Below are 13,162 nucleotides of genomic sequence, written 5' to 3'. Positions count from 1 at the left end.
AGTAGCAAAATAACCGCAGATATACAGTGTTAAATCAATTAGAACAGAATGTAATTAGTAAGTGAAAAAGCAACATAAATAATTAGATGAAGTTTTACTGTCACGAATTCGCTTACCAGTAATCGCATCTACACAGACTATGACAGAAATAAGTTTTGTATATGATATTATATGTAGTGCGTCGACTTTATCATCCAAATAATTGTATATCTGTATTTGATATTTCTTAGTATAATCATGCTATACCAGAATATTGTTGTTTTTTTCTTTTTTTTATTCGTGCGGTTAATTCCGTAAATATTTGATGACATCTACTGTTAGTGAAAACGTGAGATTATTAAGGGTTCAAAGTATATTTCAGTGGCAGACATCCCGATGGAGGTCTCCATTATCACACTGACGGCTGTTGTTCTATTGTATACCATTATTGTAAGTATACTTCAACAATTACATTGACGGCTGTTGTTCAACTGAATACCATTATTGTAAGCACACTTCGTCAGAAAGACGCCCGTTGTTCAGATTAAATACCATAGGTAAAAAAAAAACAAGAACATGAAATTCCAAATATTCATTCACGGGATTTGTTTGTACCTATTAATGCTGAATGTACTGTCGATGAAAGCATTTGGTTACCACATGGTAAACGTGCATACTGAGAGTGTATATCAGCTGAAGATGTTGATTCGTGCAGATCTTTTTTGTAATAGGGAGGATTCACAGCCGTAATATGGACAGATGTATTTCAAGCCGTTCTCATGTTTGGTGGTTTGTTCTCAATTATCATCAAGGTAATATGTATTTTGTTTCTTTTGTAACAAGTAAAAAATAAGCAATTAAATAAACAACATTTATTTACATATTGATTAAAAGGTCATCTTAATAGGAAATCTGGTGATATCATAGGTATTTTATAATCCTTTATATCGCCACTATGGTGAAATTTAACTAAAGCAACTCGATTAATTTTGGTATGTATCATGGCTAAATGTGAACCCTGATGTTAATTGACTTGAAATTCGTTAAGCTGTTTGTGAATGTCATTAAACCATGCGACCGATGCATATTTCAGAAGGACCCCATTCGATCACATATATTGCACACAATATGCCGTATTTGTGTAATATTGTTGACAACCGCCATTTGCATTTCAAGGTCTAAACAAAATAAGTGTTAATACTTACATAAAGTCAAATCCTGTCAAACAATGTTCCTATTATGACCTAAAGACACGTGTGAGCATAACATCATGGTTATTTTGGGGGTTCGATCATTTATGTGACTTAGTATTAGTCCATTCTACACATTTTCACGAAGTTACTGTACAGGAGAAACTTATATCATCTACCCACAGCCAATTATTGATGATTTTGTGAACTTACATGTCCACATTTTTAAAATGTTGGGAGATTATTATTCGTTTTAAGATTCAATATTATCCTCCTATATAGATCATTCGCAATGTAGAAAGCCGTGTAATCGTGATCTGTTACGATCATATTGGCATAAGATTTCTAAAACAAATCATAAATAGGTAAAAAGAAAATGCTACAATATTTATGACACAAACACTTAGCAAGTTATTTGTAAACAATCTTTGAAATAAGGGTACTGTTGAAGCTGGTGGACCTGCAAACACTTGGAGCAGAATAATAGAGAATGGAAGATTCAACATGCTGGAGTAAGTATCACGTGTGTGTCTCTAAAACTCCTCTATAACGTCGTAATCAATGTGGAACATGTATAGGTATAAATAGGTACACTACAATGTTCATATTGCAAAACATTACCTTGGCATGGAAATAAAATAAGTTTATAACAAATGTCGTAATTACGTCTTAACCATCTCGTAAATACCCTTCATGTCGAACTTACGTTATACGCATGCGCGATAATTGTTATCATTCATGGCACACCCGGGGAGGTCACAAAAAATTGAAAGCCATTATTACAATCCAACTTTTTCAAATTCAAACAACTTTATTGACATCAAAATATCAGGATTGGACATCAGATATAACCTTAATAAGGGCTTCCCTAAGTGATGGCGACACATGGATGCAATCCAAAGTACGATTGATACATAACATTATTAGTCATTAGATAAGTTTTACAATGTACTACTAGGGAAGAAAAAGCATTTACAAACTACATATTCAAAACCGTGACTAATGTAAATATTTGGTGTGTTTCAGTACCCCACCATCAAAAGCCTATATCACTATCCAACAGGCCATTACTTGATCGACACGAAACACGTTTTCCCGTCAGAAAGTCCATGGATCATGTTCATGTGATATGTTGGGTGCAATGCTCTAAACCATTTAAATAACTGACCAGTAGGATAGCAGATTACAGTAGGAAAGACTGTTTTTTGTTTTGTTTTGTTTATAAATCCTTTTCAGCTGTTTTAAAGTTGCAAATGTATCACTTACATATATTTATACAAATTATACTTTGTACAAGAAATATGTAAGGTTAACTTGCTATGTTTACATTTCTGTGTGTTACGGGATAATGAAGTCGTGATAACGAGATGAGAAGTCGTAGTAACGATAAAACTATGTCGTAATTACGAGATACCAAAGTCGTAATTACGAGACAGCTATGTCGTAATTACGAGATACCTAAGTCGTAATTACGAGATACTTAAGTCGTAATTACGAGACAGCTATATCGTGATTACGAGATACCTAAGTCGTAATTACGAGATACCTAAGTCGTAATTACGAGATACTTAAGTCGTAATTACGAGACAGCTATGTCGTAATTACGAGATACCTAAGTCGTAATTACGAGATACCTAAGTCGTAATTACGAGATACTTAAGTCGTAATTACGAGACAGCTATGTCGTAATTACGAGATACCTAAGTCGTAATTACGAGACAGCTATATCGTGATTACGAGATACCTAAGTCGTAATTACGAGACAGCTATGTCGTGATTACGAGATACCTAAGTCGTAATTATGAGACAGATATATCGTGATTACGAGATACCTAAGTCGTAATTACGAGACAGCTATGTCGTGATTACGAGATACCTTAGTCGTAATTACGAGATACCTAAGTCGTAATTACGAGACAGCTTTGTCGTTATTACGAAATATTTGTTTAAATTCATGTGACACAAACTGGTTCCATATTGTTGCTGTTATCAGTCATATTAGTCATCAGTAATCAGTCATTACTAGATGATTTGAAAAAAACGAAACAAATCTCAATGAAAACAACATATAAAGCTAGATCTAGGTACACATATCAGCATTCCAACATGTAATGAACTGTTCACTATTGTTTTTTTTCACTTTGATAATAATAAATTACTAAATTATTCTATCTCTCAGTTTCAATCCCGATCCAACATTGCGTCAGTCGTTTTGGAGTCTTTTCGTTGGAAATCTGATAGCTGGATTAAGATTACAGTTTGCTCAAGCTACATACCAACGGATCAAAGCCACACCTACGGTATCAGCAGCTCAAAGGTAAAAACTATTGTTACATGTTACAGTTATGATTCGAACTTTAGGTGCTCTGGTTTATTTTTCCCTAAGGGAAGTGTATATCTGTTGTATTTCTTTTATACAAATACTTTTAACACATAGCACATTATGATTTCGTGTAGACATTAGTCATTTTGTTAATTTCAGAATGTATTTTATGGCGTCCGTGTTGTTCTTGATAATAGCTGCTTTAGCTGTTATGGCAGGAGCAGTGATGTTCGCCTACTACGATACCATAGGATGTGATCCTCTTGTGTCCAGGCAAGTTAGAAACCCAAATCAGGTACAATGAAGCAAATAAAAAAAAGGATATAAGGCAAATGAAATACATAGATTAGATTCGAGATAACGTGTTCAAATCCATAATCTAAGGTTAAACGTTGCATACGATAAAACAACTTCCACTTAGATTTATTTATGGAAAGCTTGGAATACAAAATAACTTTACCTAGACACCCAAACTCCTTTAGTTTCGGTGTAACAGGTAAAGAGCATAACTATAAAATAAACTTTTCATTGCTGCTTTTGAGATAATACATTGTATATTTATTTGTGTACATGTAAATTGAAAAACACAACTCCGACAATTTGGACAGGCATACATTACATCAGCCATTATAACGAAATAGAAGAAATATGATTTTATACATATTATCATAGAAAACCAGAAAAATGTTTAAATCATATTTTTTTTAAGTTAAAACCAATCAGCTGGTTGGTAAACTCCACAACTTTATATCTGTCTCCAGTTTTACCATGTTTGGTAGCCAATTACAGATATATATATATATATATGTGTGTGTAATGTACATTCATATCTAGACCATAATACATGTAATAACCTAAAAGAATATTGAGTTGTAATGTGAAAATATTATATCCATTTATATTTATGATGTATAGGTGTATGTGATAATGTAGAGAGAATTGAATAAAAAAAACGTTCACCTCGTTTTATGAGTTGATGGCATATGAATGAATACGGAAACACCCTACATCGTAATACCGAAGACATTTTTTTTTCTGTTCAAACTCCTCGATAAATACGAGGGTTTCATTCATTATGGAATCTGGCCAAAGACAAAATACAAGAGTTATGATAATCAACAACTTATTTTACAGTTGATAGCAAAGTTGGTCCGAGACATATTTCACGATACACCCTGTCTCCCTGGACTTTTCTTGGCGGCGCTGTTCAGTGCTTCACTCAGGTAATACTAAATGTTATGATCTAATTGGAGTTAGGATTCGGTAAGTTGTGAGCAAACTAAAGATTGAGATTTTTCAAGATCTTCCATACATCAAATCGCCATATTTTTGTACAAAACTAGATATATAATTATTCATTTTAACAGGTAAAAACGGAAAACCAAATATCAATTATCATATTGTGTCAAATCCCCCTCGTTTGATTATATCATGATCAGTTATCTTACACACATGATTATTGCAGGGAGTGATTTATAAATGGCAATTACAAGACGATTTCTGATTTGATTGCAGTACCATGTCGTCAATATTAAGTGCAATGTCGGCCATGTTCTGGGAGGATATCGTCAAACCACACACCAAACCCATGTCTGAGAAAAACGCAATAAGAATTGCCCGATTGTCAGGTGACCTGATTAAGTCGGATATTATTGATAAACCATTGATTATTATATTTCAGGAGGTCTGAATTTCTGATATTGCGATGATAAATCGTGGTTATTTTAGCATTGTAAGTGTCTAACTTTACAGAAGGTCTGAACGATATACGTTTAATGCTACACCTACTAGGTCTGACAACGGTAGGTTAAATGTTACGCCACTTTCTCTTCTAGGTTTGACAGTGATTGCTTAATAATACCTTATTCGCTTCTAGGTCTGATATATATACGATTCATGCTGACTTAATTCCCGCTAGGTATAAACAGCTTTATGTTTGGTATTTTCATTGCTACAACATTCACTGCTATGTCTGACACGAGTCATGCTGCATTAAACCTTGCTAGCCCTCACATCTATATATTTAGTGCTACACCATTCCCTGCTAGGTGTGACAACCTTATATTTAGTGAAACACTATTATTCCGTACTAGTTTTGATAGATAAATGTTTAGCACTGCTTATCCTTGCTAGGTCTGACAGATACACTAATCCTTGATATGACTTACAGCTACATGTTGAGCGGTTCGCCATTTCCAGCTTTGATAAATTTCTATTTTTATTTGAGAAATGTTTTCTTCGCATATGTCTGCCTGAATCGATATACGTTTCAACCTACGACATCCTAATAAAGAAATATTAACCGAACAATGGTTGTGTCTCTATTCCATCAGTTTTTCTCTTTGGGGGACTGGCTGTCGTTGTTGCTTTTGGTATATCTGGAATAAAGGGACCTATATCACAGGTAGGTTTCATATATTTAAGTATATCACGTGATAAGTAGGCATAATACGATATGTCCAGTAACTTTTTGTTTCTATTTGAATTCAAGTTAACGCTTGTTGGGGTATCTTAAACGTATATTTTATCATTTGATTTCACGTTAACTTCTAAAAATAAAATCCAAATCTAAATCAAATGTCTTGCAGGAATAACTTTTTTGTATCACTAATGTGTTAATCTACTTATTATTTGAAATACGTGTATCACTGAAGCACGCTTTGTGGAGATAATATGTAGGCGTAGTAAAACAATGTTTTCACCAAATCTGCTTTCATTTACACCGATTTAAATTATTTTAAACATGCTGTCATTTATTCAGCTTAGTATCTTCAATGAATTAAACATATATTTGCTACAAAACATATATATGTATATAAATGAACTGTATTTATTTTTCTTGTTTCAAGATATTAGACATCACTGGAGCATGTATGAATGGAGCATCTATGGGTATAATGGTACTTGGATGGTTTGTACCAACAGCAAATGCATTGGTAAGGGCGTTGAATAAAAAGATATCTTACGACCTCCGCAGCAGTGCGTGTATACGTTTTATGTTGTCACCTCGATTTCAAATGACAAAGCTCATGTAATTTTTACGTTTCTGCGAATACATTTTATTACAGTCTATTGGCAATGAAAAGTTTAGTACCAGATTAAACGCTTTGACAAAAATCTAGTTTGCTACTTGCTATATATTGCTTTTGTCTCATCATTGTTCATTTCATTTAAAGATTGACTGACACATATCATATCCACAGGGAGCGTTGGTTGGTGGTTTTGTGTCTTTCCTGTTTGTCGGATGGATATCCTCAGGAAAGCTATTATCATCAGGAGTACGTGTACATGCAAAATTAGAACCGGCTTCAACAGAGAGTTGTCCAGTGTTCAATGTTACCGAGATAATGAATACAACATTATATACAAACATGTCGGAGACCGTGTGGACTAGTACGGGATCAATAGTTGAAACGTCACAACCGTCAATCCTTACAGTACCGTAAGTATACTTACAACAGAGATTGAAAAATATTGATATAAAATGTTGCTTAAAAGAATGATTATTGAACATGTTTTGAAATAAATTCAATTATCCGCCATTCTCAAAGTAAAACAAAAAGTATTACATTAAAAACGTTTGAAGGTTCAAAGAAAATTTATGGTTCCAAATGGTTTCTTTTGTTTCACAATACACGTGAATGACTGTTTAACTTAATACCGAAAAAAAAGTGTCGAACAAATTGGTCCCTGATATCTAGCGGAAAGAAGCTGCAACAGAGTGGAAGATAATTAATTGTAACCATTTCTTTGTTGATTGTTCTATTGAGAGACAGATTCTTGACATACTCTCTGTCCTATTATAGTACTCTATTCTCTGTTCTATAAATGCTTCCTTTAATAGCATCCACAGCCTAGACTTACTCTATTCTCTGTTCTATAAATGCTTCTTTTAATAACATCCACAGCCTAGACTTACTCTATTCTCTGTTCTATAAATAATTGTTTGATAAAATCCACAGCCTAGACGTACTCTATTCTCTGTTCTATAAATGCTTCTTTTAATAACATTCACAGCCTAGACGTACTGTTCCCTCTGTCATTTTTTAAATGTTTGTTACATTGATAGATAAGGCCTAGACCTGCTGTACTCTCTGTCATTTAAATGTTTGTTATATTGGCAGACAAGGCCTAGACGTCCTGTACTCTCCGTCCTACAATGTTTTGTTATATTGACAGAGAATGCCTAGACGTGCTGTACTCTCCGTCCTTTAAATGGTTGTTATATTGACAGACAAGGCCTAGACGTGCTGTACTCTCTGTCCTATAAATGTTTGTTATATTGACAGACAAGGCCTAGACGTGCTGTACTCTCTGTCCTATAAATGGTTGTTATATTGACAGACAAGGCCTAGACGTGCTGTACTCTCCGTCCTTTAAATGGTTGTTATATTGACAGACAAGGCCTAGACGTGCTGTACTCTCTGTCCTATAAATGTTTGTTATATTGACAGACAACGCCTAGACGTGCTGTACTCTCTGTAATTTTTTAAATGTTTGTTATATTGACAGACAAGGCCTAGACGTACTGTACTCTCCGTCCTTTAAATATTTGTTATATTGACAGACAAGGCCAAGACGTACTGTACTCTCTGTCCTATATTTTTTTGTTATATTGACAGAGAATGCCTAGACGTGCTGTACTCTCCGTCCTTTAAATGTTTGTTATATTGACAGACAAGGCCTAGACGTCCTGTACTCTCCGTCCTATAAATGTTTGTTATATTGACAGACAAGGCCTAGACGTGCTGTACTCTCTGTCCTATAAATGTTTGTTATATTGACAGACAAGGCCTAGACGTCCTGTACTCTCCGTCCTATAAATGTTTGTTATATTGACAGACAAGGCCTAGACGTCCTGTACTCTCCGTCCTATAAATGTTTGTTGCCGATCGGTATATGTTTGGTATTAATCGTTGGATCTATTGTCAGCTGTCTTCAAGGTACAGTGATTTAATACAGTTTCCTTCAGTTTTTACAATTTGGAGCCGATAATGTTTTATTTATTCCCGTTACATATCATCTGTATTAGATATCGACAGGAGAAAATGTTTTAATATACAATATGCAAAATATATTGCGTAAGGTGACAGACTCCCAAACAATTGGTCACAGACAGAAGTCCCAGGCTATTATTTTAATGATAAAAACCAGAACCATTCAAAAGCTTAGATTGGTAATTTTTTTCTATTTACAACAGAGCACACAGCCTTCTTAACGTAGGAACACGCGATCCCTGCATCAATTGGAAAATATAAACTATCAGATAATTTTATGTTAGAGTAACAAGCGTATACTCGAACCATTATTTTTGAAGGCCGACAGCCTGTCGACCCAGGATTGGTGGTACCAGTGTGTGATTACCTTTGTTGCTGCATTCCTGCAAACATCAGACGGAAGTTGCGGTGTGGAGTGAAGCATCCTGGGATTGATCAGGTAGGCACATGTCGGATTCTTGTATAATTCCATCTGTACGAATTGTTGAGATATTCTCTAGGTTTCCAAAAGGCATAGGTTTTATCAAATTTCAGCTAAAATGCTAAGAAACGTTACGATATAGAACAAAACTTTCTTAGAGGAAAAAGAATAATCAATAAACAGAATTATGGATTGTTCTGTAAACGATTCTGTTTTCACTACAGTATATTGCATAACACAAATACTCTATATTTTTTACTAGCGTTTTGTGTAGTCGGTATCGAAAGAGCAAACGGCTATCGACTAAATATTAAAAACAAAAATGTTTTCTTATTTTCAGGATATAGCAGAAGACCAGGCAGAATCAATGGGTGGGCTTATATCTCCTCCAAAAAGTAGTCCGGCAAGATCAATGCGTGTACTTATATCTCCTCCAGAAAGGAATCCGGCAGAATGAATGGGTGTATTTTTACGTCCTCCAGAAAGTAGTCCAGCAGAATTAATGCGTGTACTTATATATCCCCAAGAAAGTAGTCCGGCGACACCAGGCGATAATTGTTTTGACAAACGTACATGTATCTATACATCACATGTAAGTGTAGTCATGATAATCGGGACTTACCTTATAACAAAGCGGTGGTTTACATTGGCAGCATCTATTATCTTAATATTCGTTTTTTTCTTTACATGTTTTACTATTAAAGTAAAGGAACATGCTATACTACCAAAGTGTATGATACAATTTAAAATTAATACAATGTCACGGATATTTTTCAAACATTAATCGCGAGCCGATTGATAAATAAATAATGATGCTTGGTCCTATGACTTGCTGGTTACATTTAATTTGTGGTTTAAAATTCTTATTATGATGTAAGTAGTAAATATTTTCAGAAGGGAAGCAAGAGGAACTGTTTCCATCCTCGATCTAAGATTTAATAGAAACATATCCAGGGTATCGTTCATTCAAAAGAAGCGCAATAATCATTGGAGTTTTTGTTGTTTTGTTTTTGTATTTTTTTTTATTTATTTATTCATTTTTTTAAACATATTGCATATATAGATACAACAAACTATAGTTCTATTAATTTTCATATCTCCATTCCTATGCATTTATCAACCCATGCACAGCCATAGTCATTTTTGGAAAACGTAGTTAATGGCATAAGAGAGTATACAAGAAGAACTATATGTCTATGTGATCATTTTAGCGCTGTGACTGGTTAAAGATACCAGTTTGACAAAATATATGAGTTTAAGTGAAACTTGCCGTTATTACCTTTTACAGGACAAACCCATATTTCAGCTTCCATATGTGTTATCAGATATGTATGCGTACAGAACTGACAATGTTTTTTTTATTTATTTTTGATTAAGGGAGATAAATTTCTTTTACATGCTGATCAAAATCAAAAAAAAACAATTTAAGCTACCCTTATCCCAGTTAAGTGGCCAAATACTCATTTTTTCACTAATTTTTGCAGATTGAACGCAACATGATGAAAGTTTGCTTTTAAACTTTTTGAAATATTTAGCAAATCACAAAAACAAACAATTGTTTTTAAAGCAGCCATAAAAATAGGAGGTATGTGTGCTTTCGTTTTGTCCCATTATCATTTGTGTTATTCTTCACCATTTCGACCCAGAAATCGAAAGTGCTAACTAATACCAAAAATGTAAAAAAAAAAAAAAAAAAAACCTTCTTGAATTGTTAATTTTCAATCCATAGAGTAGTAAATCATTAATAAGCAATAACATCTACTAACGTAAATTATTGTAATTCATTAAGCTACAACGGCAAACATTAACACACAGTGTTAAGTACATTCATTGATTCTTCTGTGCTCTCGACTATTTCCTGTAATGAAGAATTAATAAATAAATTTCAATTTCGCGTGAAAGCATATAGGTTTAAGGGTCATCTATATACGCATGTGGGTTAATGTTGCGTCCCGTTTTGTTGCTCATTAGTGTATTCATGTAAAATATACATTGTTGTACATTGTTGCAACTTGTACATTCCAATGACGTCACATTGTTTACAGATCCCGCGTTGTGTCTGCACTGCCTGACACGAAGGCTTCATTCTGTGTTTTTTAATGTTTTTGTTAGTTTTCTGATAATTCAATTGATCAGGTATGATTAAACAACCCCAATCAATATGAGGTGTGATTGTAATTTTAAGTTTAAACCGCATGTTGCGAAAAATACTTCAACTTTCACTTTGTCAGTGCATTCGTGATCGCAGCTTCGATCGGCTGTCATGGCAACGACGAGGACGGTGGTTTCATCACAGTGACGAATTTACAAACTTGCATGTGTACAGCCGACAACTTCTAACTATACCTTATGTCTTTGGAAATCATCTGTAAATAATTAATTGAATTAATTTCGATCCATTGCATTCGTTTATTAACGTTTGTTCGTTTCTATATGCCGATTTCGATACTTAAAACACTGAAGAGTTCCAATATTGGAGAATGAACATTAACACTTGCTCTATGAATCGTCCTAGAGCACCCGACTACCCTAAATCAATACTTATGAAACAGGTACGAGCGTGAAGGTAATTGTATGAGAGCAACGAAAAGTGCTGTACATTCTTACGAAAATGACAAACATCGTCAAAATTACTTAAAAAGTAGTCAATTAATCGGCATTTCTTCAATTAACACCAGTTTATAACGCCGTTATGTAACCATACTTGAATAAATAGAAGAATGTACAGCACTTTTTCTCGGTTTCTTAGCACGATGAATAAGTGTATCATATTTGTTTGTACGACAAAATACGTTGGTCGGGTGCTCTGGCCATATTTAACGACCAAGTGTTAATGTAGTCCTTCGTGCCGGTCACGTGACCACGCGAGAACACGAGGAACGACGAAAACATCCCGATAAAGACGTTGGACACCTAACATTAAAATCCGATAAAAAAAACAAACAGAACTAACCGGAAAATCATTAAATATTGAATTTATATTAAAACATGATGTTTTTTGTTCTTTTTAATTATAAATGCAACATTAACCCACATGCGTAGCAGAATAATGTTGAATTTGATGTAGATGCTAACAATTTCTTCTATAGAGTTACTTTGTGGTACGTTGTAGCATGGAATAATTCTAAGTCACAAAAATAACCAAAAATGAAAAATAGCCCAGCTGTCATGCTCACAAGTGTCTATAGCACAGGGGTAGGAGCATTTGTTTGACCGGATTTGACTTTATGTAGGTATAAACACATATTTTGTTTTGACCTTGAAATGCAAATGGCGGTTGTGGATGATATTACACAAATATGGCATAAAGGGGGCATTTCAATCATTAAAAATGCTTCTATATCATACGTTTTAGACATCTGATTATAGTAAGAATGACCTTTTTAAGACAAATTGTCAAACTGGTGAGTTTTGAGCCTTTTTCAGAAATATATATCTTTTACCCCAAACTGAACGGAGGAACAATTTTTCCTAAAAACAGTCTTCCTGCCATGTCTAGAGTTCTTTATAGTATCTAATAAGAGCATATTTGACGTTTGAAATACCTTCTTATATGCCATAATTGTGTGATATTATTCACAACCGCCATTTGCATTTCAAGGTCAAAATAAAATCAGTGTTAATACATATCATAAAGCCAAATCTAGTCAAACCAATGCTCCTACTTTCTGCTTTAGACTCTTGTGAGCAAAACGACATGACTGTTTTGCACAATATATGCGATACAAATGAGTTAATTATGTCCCCCTGAAACATACATTTTTCTCATGTTTTGTTGAAATTTACAAACAACTGAACAAATTAGATGTCAACAACAAGGCCCACAGTTTGACATGATACATATCAAAATTTTATCACGTTACTTCTATTAAATTGCACCCTAGTAGGGATTTATAGCATGGTAAATATCAACTGTTTTGGCTGGATTTGCTGTTTAGATGCCCCTTAAGCGCAATCGAATTTAGTTCTACGTATATACAACAAGCTGCATATCTGTGATATAGAAGAGTCACTGTAGGAAGGTCGGATCATCTTATAATAAGATAAGTTTTTTTCTGATTCAATAATCGATCAATATTGTATGTTACTCGAAGTTCGAATAATACAATATAGATTAAGATTGATGAAGAATTGTGTCCACCGAAGTTCAGACTGGTGTTAATGGTATTATTTTAAGGTCGGGAATATCTAACATTTTTCTTTAGTTGATCACCGCCGTTATTTTTTTTTATTATTATGTTGATTGGTGATT

Source organism: Pecten maximus, chromosome 14, assembly GCF_902652985.1.
Source record: "Pecten maximus chromosome 14, xPecMax1.1, whole genome shotgun sequence".
Taxonomy (NCBI): Eukaryota; Metazoa; Mollusca; class Bivalvia; order Pectinida; family Pectinidae; genus Pecten; species Pecten maximus.
This window is presented reverse-complemented; position numbering follows the sequence as displayed.